The sequence below is a fragment of the Cricetulus griseus genome, chromosome 6, assembly GCF_003668045.3.
Source record: "Cricetulus griseus strain 17A/GY chromosome 6, alternate assembly CriGri-PICRH-1.0, whole genome shotgun sequence".
NCBI classification, from domain to species: Eukaryota; Metazoa; Chordata; class Mammalia; order Rodentia; family Cricetidae; genus Cricetulus; species Cricetulus griseus.
In genome coordinates this window covers 64,582,303-64,600,306 of record NC_048599.1, presented here as the reverse complement: position 1 = coordinate 64,600,306, position 18,004 = coordinate 64,582,303, and positions in this window count along the sequence as shown.

Here is an 18,004-nt window from a genome sequence, read left to right as displayed (position 1 = left end):
CTGCCCCACCCAGGACATGGGCAAGATGGAATCACCATCCATACTCATTCTTGCTGTGGGTCTGAGGGTCTAGGGACAAGGCTTTTTTTTGGATACTGTTTTGTCCCCTCTTTTCTTTCCTGGCTTCCAGAAAAATCACACCTCAGAAGTCAAACTCCGGGTTTCAGTTAGTTTTTTCCAAGTTGTCTTCTAAATTTGGTTAAGTTCCTTGATTGTGTGCCCCAGCTACCAATGTGTAAAATGCAACAGTAGTCTTTGCCTCATAGAGTAGATTTGTGAGGTGAAAGAATTCAGGGACATAATGCAATCAGACATCAAGCAAGTTTTGAAACTAGGATGTGTAACTATGACCAGTTTTAAGTTCCCTAGATGGTGACACAACGTTAGGTAGCTATCTGGAAGTTTACAGTAAGAATTCTGATGGAGGTCAGCCATACATTTTGTTTCCTGGCAGGAATTGTGTTGAGGTGAGGGGATCTCCAGTGGCCACTGAAAAGGGTTCTTTTTTGGACTTTTGTTTTTGTATCAATGACCAAAGATTAGGCAGGCTACAGTAAAAGTTTTTAACCTATATTCAGTACATTCTCACTCCTTATCACTCTACATTTCCTTATTGACTCAATATAATATAGCCTGCTTGGGTTTTGTTTTTTTTTTCCCTTAGGATAGTTGATTTGCATATTTGTCTCATTAATATTTAATATTTATGTAAAGTTCATGTTTGTCTGATCTGTCAAGGGTAGACTTTGAGAAGAAGAAAAAGGATAACCTGGGTGTCAGAGATAATTCAGCTAAGCAACAACAAAGGAAATTATGCTCCTCCACAGCTTCTGAGGGTTCCTCAGGAGAAGGATTTTTGAAGATGGTTTTCTCTGAATGGTGGGCAGAGACTATATTGACAAGCTGATGCCTTCATTCTCATTGGTTTCTCACCCTGCTGCTTTTCTTATAACTAGTTAGCTAGGTGGTAGAAAAGAACTAAACCTGTGAAGGTGTTGGGCGCTCGGATAAGGACTTTTATGACTTACATTCACTTTAGTGGAGAACTACCTGGGTGGAGAAGGGAGGCAGATGAGCTTTGCTTCCATCACAGTAGGGATCCACAACACATGTTTGGAAACTTATCCTCATTCTGCCTTCCTTATGCTGTTGCAGGACTGCTAAGCCATGCCAATCAGCCGAGGGAGACTGTTGTTGAAAATCGGGTGTCCACAGGTGTGTAGATTGATGTGTAGGCCTTTGGTTTGATTCAGTTGATCCTCCTGTCTGTTTTTATGCCAACACCATGCAGTTTTTATTACTATAGCCCTGTAGCAGTGCTTGAAATCTGGAATGGTGATACCTCTGGAAGTTCTATTATTGTATTGGATTGTTTTAGGTATCCTGGGTTGTGTTTTGTTTTGTTTTTCCATATGAAGTTGAGTAGTATTCTTTCAAGGTCTGTAAAGAATTGTGTTGGGATTTTAATGAGAGTTGCATTGAATCTGCAGATTGCTTTTTGTAAAATGGCCATTTTTACTATGTTAATCCTACCAATCCATGAGTATGGAAGATTTTTCCATCTTCTGATATCTTCTCCAAGTTCTTTTTTCAAAGATTTCAAGTTCTTGTCATACAGGTCTTTCACCTGCTTGGTTAGAGTTACACCAATATATTTTATATTATTTGGGGCTACTGTGAAGGGTGTTGTTTCCCTGATTGCTTCCTCTGCCTGTTTATTGTTTGTATATAGCAGGGCCACTGAGTTTTGTTGTTGTTGTTTTGTTTTCTTTTGTTTTTGTTAATCTTGTATCCAGTCACTTCACTCAAGGTGTTTATCAGCTGTAGGAATTCTCTGGTAGAAATTTTTGGGAACACTTATGTATACTATCATATCATCTTTGAATAATGGTACTTTGACTTCTTCCTTTCCAGTTTGTATCCCCTTAACATCCTTTAGTTGTCCAATTGCTCTAGCTATAACTTCAAGTAGAGTTTCTCTCCATTTAATTTGATGCTGGCTATCGGCTTGCTATATATTCCTTTTATTATGTTTAGGTGTGTCTCTTATATCCCTGATACCTCTAAGACTTTATCATGAAGGGGTGTTGGATTTTGTTAGAGGCTTTTTCTCAGCATTTAATGAGATGATCATGTGTTCTTTTTTTCCCCTTTTCAGTTTGTTTATATGGTGGACTACATTGACAGATTTTCATATGTTGAACCATCCCTGAATCTCTGGGATGAAAGGTACTTGATCATGATAGATGATCTCTTTGATGTGTTCTTCAATTCAGTTGCCAGTATTTTATTGAGTATTTTTGCATCTATGTTCATGAGGGAGATTGGTTTCTAACTCTCCTTTTTTGTTGGGTCTTTGTATGCCTTGGATATCAGGGTGACTGTGGCCTCAGAAAATGAATTTGGCAATCTCAATTTTGCTAAGTGCCAATTTTGCTTAGTCAAACTCATATTGGAAGCATTAAACTCCTCATGCATATTTACTTTCAACAGGGAAACCAACTTCCTTTCAGGTAGAGATGGAGGCCCTGTTAACTGCATTCATGACTCACTTAGATTACATCGCAAAGTTCTTAAACAAACAAACAAACAAACAAACAAACAAACAAACAAAAAACCCTTCTCTTTGGGTTTTTCTAAGCATGACAAAAATGCCAAACCAAACCAAAACAAATCAATCAAAACAAAACAAAACCCAACAACAACAAAACCAAATGAATTCTTCCCCGTGCTGCTGTTAATTTCTAATCCATTCATTTCTGCAAATGCCAAGATAGAAGTGAAGATTTGGGTGCAATTTGAGGAAACCAGGATCCCTGAATCACTGTGCCCTTGGGCTCCTTGTTGGTACAGGGTTTGCATGAAGAGAGGACAAACAAGCCATGCATTAAGAGAAGAGATGAAGGCTGGATATGCAAATGTGCTGCCAGGATGGCAGTTTCCCATCACCTGCTTAGATTGTTTGCCAGTGCTGCCTACTCACAGCAATGCTCTCTACAGCGAGTCACGTGATCCCAAGCTCCCTTCCTTCTAGTTTCCTGACACTGTGCAAGTATTATCATGTTCAAAAGCATTGGTTTTCTTATCTGTACATGAGGAAAAGCATGTCTATGTTGTAGGGTTGTTGTAAAGAATAAGGAGCATAATGTATCTAAAACATCTTGTACAGTGCTGACAGCGTATCAACACTTCTCTTTATTCAAGCTTTTTTCAATGCCATCATTGTCTAAAGCATATTGGATCAATGTTGCCTCTGTACAGGTCCACACAAAAAGGACAAAAATTGTTGATAGTGTAACTCAGTGGTAGAAGGCATTATGCACAAAATCCTGGGTCTAATCCCTAATAGCCAGTACACATACCCAAACACACCACACACATATCACACTCACACTCACACACACACACACACACCACCCCCTCTCACATATAGAAGGAAATGAAAGGAAGGGAGGGAGGGAAGGAAGGAAGGAAAAAAGGGAAAAGGGATGAGGGAGGAATGGAAGACAGTGCTTGTGATAGTTGATACTAATTTCGAAGTTCACTAGACATGGAACCAGCTAGGAGACACACCTCTGAGCATATCTGGACAGTGATAGCAGAGGAGGGAAAATACACCTTGAATCTCGGTGACATTACAGCATGTGTTAGTGGTGCAGACTGAGAAGAAAGGGAAAAGTGAGGGGGCTGTGAGCACTCACTTCTCAGTACTCTCTGACTGTGGATACAGTGTGACCAGCCAATTGTCCCTGCTGTCATGGACATACATCAACAAGCCTTTATTTAATCATGTATTTAGTAAACAACAAGAAACTAGGCTAAATGCTGGGCAGTAGTGGCACATGCCTTTAATACCAGCACTCAGGAGGCAGAGGCAGGCAGATCTCTGTAAATTCAAGGTCAGCCTGGTCTACAGAGTGAGTTCTAGGATAGCCATGACTGTTATACAGAGAAACCCTGCCTCGAAAACCAAGGGAAAAAAAAAGATAGCTAATACATTGTATTTATTTGCTATTTATTTTTGAATTTCAAGTAATTTTTAGAAGTAATGATTTACATTTATGGGTCAATATATGCATCTGCATGTAATTATGTATAACTCTCTATGCATAACTACATATACAAGTGTGTGGGTTTACTCACCAAGAACTTAATCGAAGTGGTTGTGAGTCTTTCACCTTCAGACTCAGAAGACAGTAACAGCATTACTAACAGACGACTCTGAAGAGCCTGTGAAGAAGACTAGATCGCCGAGTCAAGGCAAGAAGGCTAATGTGGAACTTAGGTCATCCAAGTGTAATACCACCTTATTGGAGCTGCTTCTTTGCAGTATGATGTAAGATACAATATTTACACTCTGGAGTCGCCCAGGATAATACTTCATCTTTGCCACTTGCTGGGTATGTAACATCCAACAAGATTCTAAAGATCTTTGTCCTCGGGTTGATAGTATGTGACATGAAGAAAAGCAGCGACCTATGGGGTTGGTGAAGGAACTAAAGAAGGCTGTGCACATAGAAGGCTCAGAGCATCAACCAGCTCATATGAAGTCAGTTATGCTATAGGAAGATGACTCTCTTTACCACACCATAGGAAGGAGACAATTCCAACCAATAGCAAAGGTTTACTACCAGAGTCAATAGAGCTCTCAGCTGTGTGATTTTTGAACCAGCTATGTCCGTTCCAGAACTTCTGTCTCTCAGAAATGATTCTGAGGGATGCTTGGCCTATTTACTGCATATGACTGTAAGCCCACAGAGAATAATCATATGGGAGAATCTTTTTAAACAAGATAAAGTGATTCACGAATGCAATAGATGGTTATTAAATGAAGGGCTTGTGTACAGATAGTGCTGCTAAATATTTTAGGCCCTCGTCTTCAAAAGTGTAAGTCTGAAAATACTGTATTGCTTCACCCAGGCAAAAGGCTTTCTCTTTCCCTTCCCCATTAGACTAGGACCACTTATGGTCCTCAGAGGTGCCATTCTAGGTCATCTAGAAGAGGTGTTTATTATTTCCACTTAGGATATTTCAAGAGCTGACTTGCTAAGTCTTCCTCCCCACACACATTAGCACCTTTGTCGCTTTCTCTGTGATAGTCAGAGGTACTGCCTTCTCCAGGGCTCCTGCAGGCTTTGGGCTTTGGCTGCTGTTTTCTGCTATTCACTTTCTATTTTTCCTTTAATATGCCTTCGGATCTGACTTCCCCTCTTTACTCCATACCTGTTACTCTTTTCCAGGCCCTTGTACATCTGTCTACACACTAAGTACCGTTACAGTCCTCAAGGGGTTAGATCTTGAATTTTATTTCCCCTCAGCCCAGGTTGAAAATTTGTTCCATGATCAATGTCCTTTGATTATTATCATGATATGCTATTCCCCACCTATGGCTGTTAGCTGCATTGCACCAGAGTCACTTCGGACAATACTCACATTCCTTACCAGCTAGTCCACTGCATTCTCCACCCTCATCCATCACTCCCCTACTGTGGGCCTACCAGATCAAAGCAAAGCCATTCTCTTGTCCCTTGTCCATTGCCCATGTGCCATTGAGTCCATGCCTTTATTCCCAATGTTCCTCCTCCATATCCAGTTCCTCTATACAGAAGAATCGGTATCCTACATTCCTTTCAAAACATAGCTTAGAGCATTTTCCCCAAGATGGCTTCTGGTTATTATTATTATTATTATTATTATTATTATTATTATTACCCACTAACTTGGTTTTCTTGGTTTTCATGCCTCCAGTACTTAGCCTGGCATTGCTGTTATACAATGATATGTTATTGTCATTATTCGCCAGTGTCCCTGGAACAGTCCACAGTTATCGACTTGTTCTCTTGACTTCATTCATTCCTGCCTCAATTCAATTGTAATTTCCTTGAGTTTTATTTATATCTTTTTAACTCCTGAAACCCATAGAGAATTTGTACAGGGTCTGTCAGCAGTAGGAACCTAAAACATAAATGTTACAAGAACTAAGGAGAAATGGTTGGACATTGAGGCCCTAGACCTCCTTTTGCCTTGAGACTTAGTCCCATCTGCTACATATTCTGAGTTTTCCTCATCATGAGAAGCTGGAGAAAAGATAGAACAGTTTGCTTACCTGTCCAAAACTGTGAAACAGTCAGAGAGTCAGGACAATGCCAACCCAACAGTTGAGTGAGTCCTCAGTACTAGAAAGTTTAATGATGGAAGCATAAAGCCACAGATGGGTACTTCTAAGTATTCCCGGGAGTTAGGATAAGTAAGTAGTAAAGAAAGAGCAGATATCTGGCTATCCACAGCGTTTCCCACACCACAAATTGATTAAATTCCCTTGAGCTTTGATTTTAGAAGTATCTATATACTCAATGTACATATGTCCTAACGTAAGTTCAACCATCATTGTAGCCCCAAGCTCTCCACATCTCTCATTTGTGATATGCTAACATGCTCCTAGCTTGTCCTCCAAATACCTACTCATATTAGTTGTTTTTTCTTTTGCTGTGATAAAATGCCCTGACAAAAGCAACCCACAGGATCAGGGCCTTATTTGGCTATGGTTCATAGATATGGTCCATAGGATGGGGAGTCAAGGTAGCCAGAGCTTGAAGCAGTTGGCCATATTGCAGCCACAACCAGAAAGAATGGATGGATGGATGCTCAGCTCCCCTTTTCCGTTATATTTAGTACAGGACCCCAGCCAGTGGAATGGTGCTTCCCATCTCCAATAACAGGCATGCCATTAACTTATCATGGAACAGTGCTTCCCTTTTCCAATAATAGGCATGCCCATTGGCTTGTCTTCTGGGTGATTCTAGATCCCACCAAGTCAACAATATGAAGCATCATACCATGTATCTCTACTTCTGTTCTCTGTCCACACTGCCACCGATTTAACAGAAAACCAAGGTTCCTAAGCCTGAGCAGCTCCACAAACACAAGGGAGGGCCTTCTAAACAGAGCCCTTCTGGGTGCATATTTTCAGATTCACACTGACTAAATCTAGTGAATTTGCTGAAGGTAAAGAAAAAAGAGGTGAGGCTTCCAATAAAACTAGCCACATGGACCTGGGAGATCCAACTTGGTGCACGGCCAGTCACTGTGGCAGCACTTGGACCTAACCATAGTGCTTTCTGTTGTGAATTGGTTTGCTGTGGGTTGACTGAAGGAAATCCAACTGAAGGTTCACCAGCAACATACACATCTATTTGTCAGCCCATCTCCCACCACTGGATTTCATTTTGTGAGCAGGCGGAGCTGAAGATGAGGGCTACTTCTTCTCCCATTGTGTGGGGTTCTGACATGAAGTTAGCCTTAATCTGCCGACTCATTCTGATGAGATTGCTTTGGAAGTCACTCCAAAGTCACCAAGGCTAAAAGGGATGTGATGGTTAAGACAGAAATGCATTTTTGTTAATACCTCTGCTGTACCAAAGCTAAGCCAGTGCCAGCCCTAATTCCTAAAGGAAAACAAATCCTCACTAATCCATCTTCTAATTCTGTGCAGACTGGCACAACACCAGATCATATCGGCTGAGAGTCCTCTTTTCTTCACACCCAGCTCAGACCAAGGCCTCAGGGGGCTGAATCTGAGGTCAGGATGTGGAACACAGATGTGTCTGACACAAGATGGCATCGACAGTTTCCTAAGTTTAGCTGAAATGATAACACTCGCTTGGAAGAAACAAGCACATGCTTTGTCAATGGAAAAATCAACTTCAGTGAGCTGCAAACTGCAAAACCACTTAGCAGGCTGCCTGGAAGATTTTGCTAGGCTAAAGGTGGTTTTGTCTCTTTGTTTACTTTTGTGCAGTATTGATCTTATTTTACCCCTGGCCACTGAGGAAGCATTCATATTTTTACTCATTTATAGTGAGATGAGGGCTATTGAGTACCATTGCTTCCTAGAAATAGTTACACTGAATGTAGAGTTTGGCTGGATTGAAAGTGACGGACAAGGGGGGAAACACAGAAGGTTGAAGGGAAGATGTTGGTTTAGGACAAGGCCAGACAAAATATAGCCCAAGGACCAAACTTGACTTAATATCTGTATTTTTGTTTTTCTTTGTAGATCATAAACTAAAAATGATTTTTTTAAGTTAAAAAAAAGTAGTTGGGGGAGACTCTAGATTTTAGTCTGTTTTTATCACATTTATTATTATTATTATTATTTTGTGCATGTATGTTTATGAGAGAGAGAGGGAGAAGAGAAAGAGGGAGAGAGGGAGGATTCATGAGATTCAACTCACATTCTGAATAGCTTTCATTTTGTATTTATTTATTTGGTTGGGCACTTATGCCATGTTGCATGTGTAGAGGTCAAAGATAACTTATGGGAATCAGTTCTCACTTCCACCACATATGCAGTCCCAGGGCTTGAACTCAGGCTGTCAGGCTTGGCAGCAAATGCCTTTTCCCATCTTGCCATCCCCTAGAGTCATTTCTCAACAAGCATGAATCCACTCATAAACATGGAGCCATTGTGACCTAAACATCTTACTTTGGGCAGCATCTCTTAGCATTCCTGCAATGTAGATAAAGTTTCTAACATACATTTTAAAACTAATTTATTTTTAAATTTATGTATATGGGTGTGCCTGCTTTTCCAGCTGGGTATCACATGTACATGGTACCAATAGAGGCCAGAAGGGGGCACCAGATCCTGTGGAGCTGGAGAGAGCGGTGGTTGTGAGCTGTCTGAGGTGGGTGCTGGGAACTAAATCTGTAAGAGCAGCAAATGTGCTTAAAGACTGAGCCATTTCTTTGATCTCCCAATACACATTTTGAGGAGCACTTTCAAATCATAGCACAGTCCTTCACAAAAATGTTTGCTATGCCTTTTAAAGTAATTGTTTGTATAAAAAACAAGTAACTTGCAGGGAAGATAACAGTTTGTGAGGAAAATGGAATGCCCTGTTAGCAGCAGAAGTGTCTGAATGAGCAAAGCTTTGTTATCAGACAAGATGACATCTCAGGGTCAGGATTAGACATTTCCCAGAGCAGGGGATCATCTAAGCTCTTCCCCTCAACATGTGGCTAGAGGCCAAGGCAGATTCCTGCACCCAAGGCTGATAGATAGACTGTACAATGGGTCCTGAAAAGCTTAGCTGATCCCAAAATGATGACTTATAGGGATAATTCTAGTTGATTATTTCTAAATCTCCAAGAAGAACAGAAAGTCCTAGGAGTTGTCTTTTGACAAAAAGTAGCTTTTCCCCACTTGTTTACGTGCCCATCAAACCCTTTATTCCGCGTACTCATAGGTGTGAGACCTAGCACATTATCTACTCAGTGCCAGACATACAGAATGAAAAACAACCACAGTCCCTACTTCCCAGGGAGCTGACGAGTTAGTAGTAGAGAAGTGAGTAGCAGTTGAAAGCTGTTCCCAACATAGGATAATAATAAAGGCAGAAATAAGATGCCTACGGGAGTTCAGAGAACACTCAGGAGTTGGGATGGAAACAGTAGGAGATAGTCCTTCACTACGCACTAAGTCATTTTATTGACAAATATCTAGAACCTTGGAGGAAAACAAACAGGGACCACATCAAAAGACTTAGTACTGGCTTTTGTTTTCCAAAAACCCCAGGCTCATTCTCCCTGTGTTTCTTTATGAAGGCTGCCACAACAAAGGACTGCAGACTAGGAAGCTCAGCCTGAATTTTCTCACAGTTCTGGAGGCTAGACATCCAAAATGCAGTCCTGAGCAGATTTGATTTCCTACGAGACTCACCTCCTAGCCTGCTGCTGATAGTCCTTGAACTTCTGTCACACAGCCTTCCTTCTGTCTGTCTGTGTCCACACACTGTCTTTGTACTCCACTAGTCATATTATATCAGGTCTACCCTAAAGATTCAATCTACCTTTGTTACCATTTTAGAGACCTGATCTCTGGGGTTAAGGTGGAGCTCAGTGCACAGTGGGCCTGAGGAATACTTCTGGATTTGGGAACATTACACTCTCCCCCTACCTAGATATAACTACCTTGCTCCTATGGGTTTGGCTATTTTAGCTCCTCTTCACTCCCTCCCTTTCCTACCTTGTTAGGTGTTTTAGGGCACTTAGAGGTAGATTTAGTGCACAGCATCATCTCTGGAAAAAGGAGGGTCTTCTTCCATGCTACAAAGGAAAGCCAGACAGGTCAGGCTTTAAGAAAAGCACCAAAGGAAAAAAATATATGAACATAGTATTTATTTATTTAGTTAGTTTTGTTGTTTTTAACATCTTAATCGAAGTTTCCCCTCCCTCCTCTCCCAAAAGTATTATCAAGGTCCCAATGAAATTTGAACTCACAATCCCTGGTTTACAAGACCAGTGCTCTGACCCCTAAGCTATGTAGCCAGCTACAAGGAAACCTCTATTATAGGATACTTTAAAGGTGACTCATGAGTCAAATATGAAATGAAACTTTGTTAAATATTTTATTTAACTCATTAATGAACAAACAGGTAAGATTCTACAAAGAAGAAAGCAATGAGCGGAGAAATACACAATTGTATCCTGAAAGCGAAACTGAACTGAACTTGCTCCATAGGCGAAAAGTTGATCAGCAGCTACATACAGAGATTTCTTGCATTCCACCAATTACAAATCACATTGTTATGATGATAAGAACCATTTAGACCACAACCAGGATTATGGGGAAGGAAGAAAACTACTTCAAAGTCAAGGCTGGCCTTGAGCATGACGTTCCTGTCCCAGGCTCTCGTGCCAGGACTGTTCCATCCTGCCTAGCTTTTATTATAAAATTTCCATATCTAGACTAATCAGCAATATCCAATAAATGTGAAAAACCAAAAACATGTTTTGATAATGAAACTGATGAAAAAAAAACTAAAACAAGTTTTTAATAAGTTTCTTACTGACAGTGTTGGGAAACTAAACAGCTTCTGCATTTGGGGGATGGCGTTCTCATTACAGTGACACTTTGAATCTATCAAGGTTCCCTGCCTTTATAGTCATTTTCTTCCTAGATCCTAGGAAAGGGTGCTGTGGGTGAAAACTAAAAAAGCTGCCCCTGCTCCTTAAATAGAAATTCTGTAAAACACTAGTGGACAAGGCCTCTGCTCTCTGCCAGCAGAATGTTATGTAAAAAGAGATGCTTCTACCTCACCACTCTAAACTCAGCAACCCAGGACACAGAGTGGGGGTGTCCAGAGAGTGGTAGTTATGATAGGAGAAAAACTATGACTACTATGTGTGGACATCTATGAAGCTGAGGATGCCTCAACTATCCACTGAGACCATGGATTGGACAGCCTAGAGCAGACTTTACATGGAAGTTGTACTGGCTGGTTTTGTGCATCAACTTGATACAAGCTAGAATTACCAGGGAAAGAGCCTCAGCTGAGGAAAAGCCTTGATGAGATCCAGCTGTAAAGCATTTTCTCAATTAGTGATCAATAAAGGAGGGCCCAGCCCATGGTAGGTGGTGCCATCCCTGGCCTATTGGTTCTGGGTTCTATTTGAAGGTGAGCTGAGCAAGCCTTGGGAAGCAAGCCAGTAAGCAGCATCTCTCCATGGCCTCTGTACCTGCTTCTGTCTCCAGGATCCTGCCCTGTTATGAGTTCCTGTTCTGACTTCCTTCAGTTATGAACAAGGCTGAAGTGTAAGACAAATAAATCCTTTTCCTCCCCAACTTGCTTTTTGATTATAGTGTTTCATCACAGCAATAGAAACCCTAACTAAGAGAAGTTACTATCACGGAGTGGATATTTGTTGTGTAGGCTGCACTGGACCATGTTCTTTTTTTTTTTTTTTTTTTTTTTTTTGGTTTTTTTGAGACAGGGTTTCTCTGTGTAGCTTTGGAGCCTATCCTGGCACTTGCTCTCGCTCTGGAGACCAGGCTGGCCTCGAACTCACAGAGATCCGCCTGCCTTTGCCACCAACGCTCGGCTGGACCATGTTCTTATTTGGAGGAATTTGGACTTTGGTACTTTGGGTTAAGAAAGCAGTGGAATGCTTTAAGCACTGCTTAATGGGCCAAATTAGTAGGGGCATGGAAGACAGTGGTGCTGAATGTGATTTGATGGACTATGGCGATCAGGGGGTTTTAGAGGAGAAGAATGTTAGTATGTGGCCTAGAGACTGGTCTTGTGATACTTTGGTGAAGAAAGTGACTATTTTTTGCCCTTCTCTGAAGATCTACCTGAGGCTAAGGGAAAGAGTTTTGGGTTAATTCCATTGTCAGAAAAGATCTCAAAACAACCTAGTATAGAGTGTGTTGTGTGGATAGTAGTGGTTAACTCTTTTTTATTTTTTCTCTCAGTTTTTTATTTTAAATTAGAAACAAGATTATTTTACATATCAATCCCAGTTCTCTCTGCCTTCCCTCCTCCCCTATCCCCCCCCCCACACACAACTAACACCCTACCTATCCCATACCCTTTCTGCTCCCCAGGGAGGGTGAGACCTTCCATAGAGACCCCGAAGTAGTGGTAATTCTCATGAAGATTTATAATGAAAAGGAGAAAGCAGGGTAAATAACAAAAGGTAAAAAATGAGAAGAAAAAGAGCACCAGGATATGGAATGGAGCTAAGCCCTGTGTTCAAGGAGTTAAATGGATTAAGAAATGGAATATAGGAAATGGTGACTTCAGGGCAAGATCCCACCCAGCTACATTTCCAACTTGTGAAGAGGAACTAAAGAAAATCTTAGAGCTAGGTGTGGTGGGGGCACACCTTTAATCCCAACACTGGGAAGGCAGAGGCTAATGGATCTCTGAGTTTGAAGCCAGCCTGGTCTACAGAACAAGTTTCAGGACAGCCAAGCTTAGACAGTGAAAGACAGAAAGATGGAGAAGATGTAATGGAGGCCTAGTAAAGAAATCATTGTGTGAAGCTGTGAAGTTGAAACCTGGATTTCCTCAGAGAACCTCAGATGTTAGAGATGCCAGAGCCATGGGATACCTGCCTAGGAAAACTCTGAACAGGGAGTGGCACCAGCCCCAGAGCAAGTAGTGTGTTACAGTCAACAAAGCTGAATGGAGCTGGAGATGTGGAGAACGTTTTGACATCAGACATGGAGATGCAGAGTTTGCCCAGATGGTTTTTGGTCTTTCTTTGGTCCAGTATTTCCTCATCATGTTCCCTTCCCTGTGTTTTGCCATTATATGTTAGAACTATGTAATCTGCTTTTGATTTTGATTTTTATATGTGTTTACAGTTAAGAGATTGCATGAGTCTCAGAAGAGACTTTGGACTTTAAAACATTGTTGAGATAGTGTGATAAGACTATGGGGACTTTTGAAGTTGAACTAAACAAATTTTGCATTATGATACTGCTATAAGCTTATGGGGAAACAGGGAGTGGAATGTGGTAGTTTTAATGTAATTGGCCCCAATAATCTCACAGGGAGTGGCATTATTAGGAGGTATAGCTTTGTTGGAATAGGTATGGCCTTGTTGGAGGAAGTGTGTCACTGTGGGGACAGGCTTCAAGGTTTCCTATGCTCAGGATACAGCTGAGTGAATCAGTTGACTTCCTGTTGCGTGCAAGATGTAGGATTCTCAGCTACTCCAATACCACACCTGCCTGCAGGCCGCCATGCTCCCTGTCCTGATGGTAATGGACTGAACCTCTGAAACTCTTAAGTGAGCCACCCCAATTAATTATTTATATTTGTTTCTATGGTCATGATGTCTCTTCAAGCAATAAAAGCCCTAATGCAGATAGAATATCCTAGTGGCATATCACTGTGACAGACCTGACCCTGTTCTGGGGAAGATTGTGGAAGGACTTTGGAACTTTGGGCTAGAAGAGCCATTGAGTGTTAATAGCTCTATTTGGTGTTCTGTGGAATTTGGAAGATAAGAATGTTAGGAACAGTGCAGAAGATGGAGGTCTGGCTTGTGACAATCTCAGAGGGAAGATAAAAGACTCTTGTCAGGGCTGTTTGCTATTTTGAATTAAGATCTGTGGTTCTGGTTAGCTGGGGCTGAAGAATCAGCTGTGATTAACAAGATACCAGAACTACTAAAGCTAAACTTTGCTTTGCTGCAATAGTTGATGCTGCTCGGCTGGAGCTAAGAAATTAGTGGTGATTAAGAAGAAACCAGCATCACTGAGGTAAAATCTTCTGTGAAGTGTTTCCTGAGAGCACGAAGAAGCCGTGTTCCAGAGGTGGCCAAGGTTGTACCTCGTGCTGGCAGCCAGACTTGGTAATGTGTAAGAGTCACCCAGGTGGTACTGGTTTTGAAGGCATGAAGGGGTCATGGAGAACAGCTGAGGCTTGTCACCATGAGGAGAGCCTATGAGAGGCTATCGGTGAAAGTGCAGCCCAGCAGCAGCAAGGGACACCAACATTTCAGAGATGCCAGTGCCATGGTATGACCACCAAGAACAGCAGCAGCAGTAGAGTAGAACCAACTGGGGTTTAGAAAGACAAGCTGCGTGTGCCAAAGATAGCAGAGCCAGAGAAGTTACCCAAACTCTTTGCAAGAATCCAGAAGATGGTGAGTGGCACCCAGCTACTTGGATATTGAGTTATTTGTACTCTTAGAGTTTGGTTTTGCTTGGTTCAAATTGTGACAGTGCCCTAGTTCTTCCCTCTTGAAGAAGGTATTTAATTTAATTTTGATTTCTAAAGGAGCCCACAGATGAAAGATTTGAATTTTGGAAAGAGATTGGATATTTTGTTTGTTCTTTGTTTGGTGGTTTGTTTTTGTTTTTTTGGTTTTTGGCTTTTCAAGACAGGATTCTCTATGTAACAGTCCCAGCTGTCCTGCAACTCATTCTGTAGACTAGGCTGGCCTCAAACTCATAGAGGTCTGCCTCTGCCTGAGTGCTGGAATTAAGGGTGTGTGCCACCACTGCCCAGCTGAGATTGGGTATTTTTGTTGTTGTTGTTGTTTTGTTTTTTTGTTTTTCGAGACAGGGTTTCTCTGTGGCTTTGGAGGCTGTCCTGGAACTAGCTCTTGTAGACCAGGCTGGTTTCCAACTCACAGAGATCCACCTGCCTCTGCCTCCTGAGTGCTGGGATTAAAGGTGTACGCCACCAACGCCTGGCTGAGATTGAGTATTTTAAAGAGACTGAAATTTTAAAGACTGTGGGACTTTTAAATTTTATGATTTTAAAATGAGATCTTGGGGATAAATAAGAAAGGAAGGGATATCACTTAATAGTGATGTGTTTGTGTGTCAAGTTGACAAGTTGTAGTGGATGGTTTTGTTTGTCAGCTTGACACAAACTAGAGTCATCCGAGGAGGGAGCCGCAGCTGAGGAAATGCCTCCATGAGATCCAGCTGTAAAGCATATTATCATTAGCATATTATCAATGGAGAAGGACCCAGCCCATGGTGGGTGATGCCATCTCTCGGATGTTGGTCCTGGATTCTATAAGAAGGTGGATTGAGCAAGCCATGGGGAGCAAGCCAGTAAGCAGTTCCTCTCTGTGGCCTCTGCATCAGCTCCTGCTTCAGGGATCCTGCCCTGTTGGAGTTCCATCTTTATTTCCTTCAGTGATGAACACCAATGCTGAAGTGTAAGCCTAATAAACCCTTTCCTTCCCCAACTTGCTTTTTGGTCATAGTGTTTCATTGCAACAACAGGAACCCTAACTAAGACAAAAGGATTCTGGATTTGGTTGTGAAATAGTACCAGTAGTAGAGTTTATGTCTGCACTTTTCTTATTTGTGGTGTTACTTTCAGATTTGAAACATTTATTATTTACTACTGAACTTGCATCCAGCAGGCTCACCTGGGGAGACAGGAAAGGAAGTATAGTTGGCTGTTGTTAGCCTTCTGGCCTGGGCAGGAAGTGATGTGCATCTACCCTCGTCCTTGCAGCAGTGTGGAAGTGTTAACCGTTGATATGGTGGGAATTCCGAGCCCAGCATTTCTCAAAGTTGACCACCGGGTGTGAGGACCTGTAAAACCCAGTGCTCACAGCATCTCTACATTGGTGTAGAAATATAAATCTACTTGTGACTCTTATGCAAAATGAAGTAAATTTCACAGTAAGTGTAACCAAAGTATAACACTAGTGAGCATTACAGTTAAAATACTAATTGAGGGGCTGAGGGTGTCCACAATTGGTGGTATATCTGGCATATTTGAGGCCCTTTTTAAAATTTATACACTGCAATGAGTAAATTCCAATTAAATATAATTTCTATAAGCAGAACAACTGCTTTTAAGCCTAGTCCTAGGAAGAAGTTACCTGTCATGTAAGTCTAAATTAAGCTCATGTGTTTGTGTGTGCATGCATGTGTATATTTATGTGGGCACACACATTATTTGAGTGGTGAGTATTTACATGTGTGCATGTGAAGGGCAGAAAAGAGCCTCAGGTGTCGTTCTTCAGGGATAATTTACATTGTTTTCTGACAGTGTCTCTCACTGGCCTGAAAGTTGAGACAAGTAAGCAAGACTGACCATCCAGGAAGCCCAGGGACCCCTTGTCTCTACCTCCAAACTGCTGACATCTCGAGTGGTTCCACCATTTCTGACTTTTTAAAACAAAGAGCTTTAGGGATTGAACTCATGTCCTCATGCTTGCAAAGGAAACACTTGAACCAGCTGAGTAGTCTCCCTTGCCCTTTAAATTTGTTTATTTTAAAATAAAAACATAGAACAGAGAGTGCCTATTTCCATCAGTAGAAGTTATGAATGTTATAAATAATAACTGTCAAAGCTTTTGGAGAAAATCAGGAGTAAACGAGCACCCCATTGTGTGTCCTGGACGCCAGCCATTCTCAACCCCTGCTGTATGGAGGTGGGGTGCCAGCAGCCACTGACTCCCCCTGCTGTATGAAGGTGGGGTGCCAGCAGCCTCTGACAACCCCTGTGGTCCCTTCACTTACATGGCTTGTTCTCAGTCTTGGCAGTGTATTCTTCTGTAATCTGTATTATTTCTTTACTTCAAAAAAGCTATCTCACTACTTTTGAAAGTCAATGTGAGTCCTTATTTTTAATTCTTCAGATAAAAGGCCTAGAACCTGGAAACACTGGACCTGAGCCCTTACCAACCACTATTCTGCTAAGTGTCAACTTAATTATAAGTTGTTACATGATGATCAGAGTCATGTTAAATCTACTGCTAAGGATGAAGTGACCCCACAATAATGAAGGTATTCATTAAAAGGAAATTACTGATGCTTAAAGGGTATATATATCTCCAGGCCTGGACCAATTATGAGAAAGCATGCTTTGTAGAGAGAAGGAGGGAAAGAGGGAGATGGAGGGACACTGGGACAGTAGACAGAGTCAAGTAGCAATAAGTGTTTCTTTCTCTGTGACAGTTCAGTGCTGAGCCCTCCGTTTTCTTTTAAAACCTCAAACTTATTCACATTTGACTCTTAAACTACAGGAAGTATTGCCTATTAAAATTTCCTGAGATGTTGAGATTACTTATCAGTTTCTACTTCTCCCCGTACTCAGAAGCCCTTGACCCTGTCTTAAGATGTTCAAAGTCAGCCACATGAAGCAGAATTTGTTTGTGGGGGTGGGGCAGACTATGTGCTTGGCTGGGTGCAGTGACAGAAAGGCCTGTCCTTCTCCTTGTTCCATCAGAATTCACATCTGTTAGCCTCCAGGGCAGCACACTCAAACCATCTGCTTGACTGGTATTTTCTGTATGGGGGGAGTGGAAGTTGGGTGAAAGGGACAGAGAGGGTACCCCAAGGCCTCCTGGGATTCTCAGAAGCATCCAGCTTTGATTGGTCTAGATCATCCATGGCAGAGACACTCTGTCCTTTTTTTTTTTTTTTTTTTTTTTTTTAAGACACAGATACAGGTGAATGGCATGCTATGGGTTACTAGAACAAAGCTAAGTAGTTTTCTTTCTCTTGGAATTTTGTGACAGATTTTTAATTTTTTTATTTTAAACTTCATTATAAAAAAATTTCAAATAAAGAAACATTGAACAATGAAGTTAACCATACACAAAGACTATACAACTATGCAGTTAGACTAGCCATTTAACATGGAATCTGTGGAGCTTTACATTGGACATTTTTGTTTTAACATTTTTTTTATTTTTTAGAATTAAAATATAATTACACCATTTTTACCTT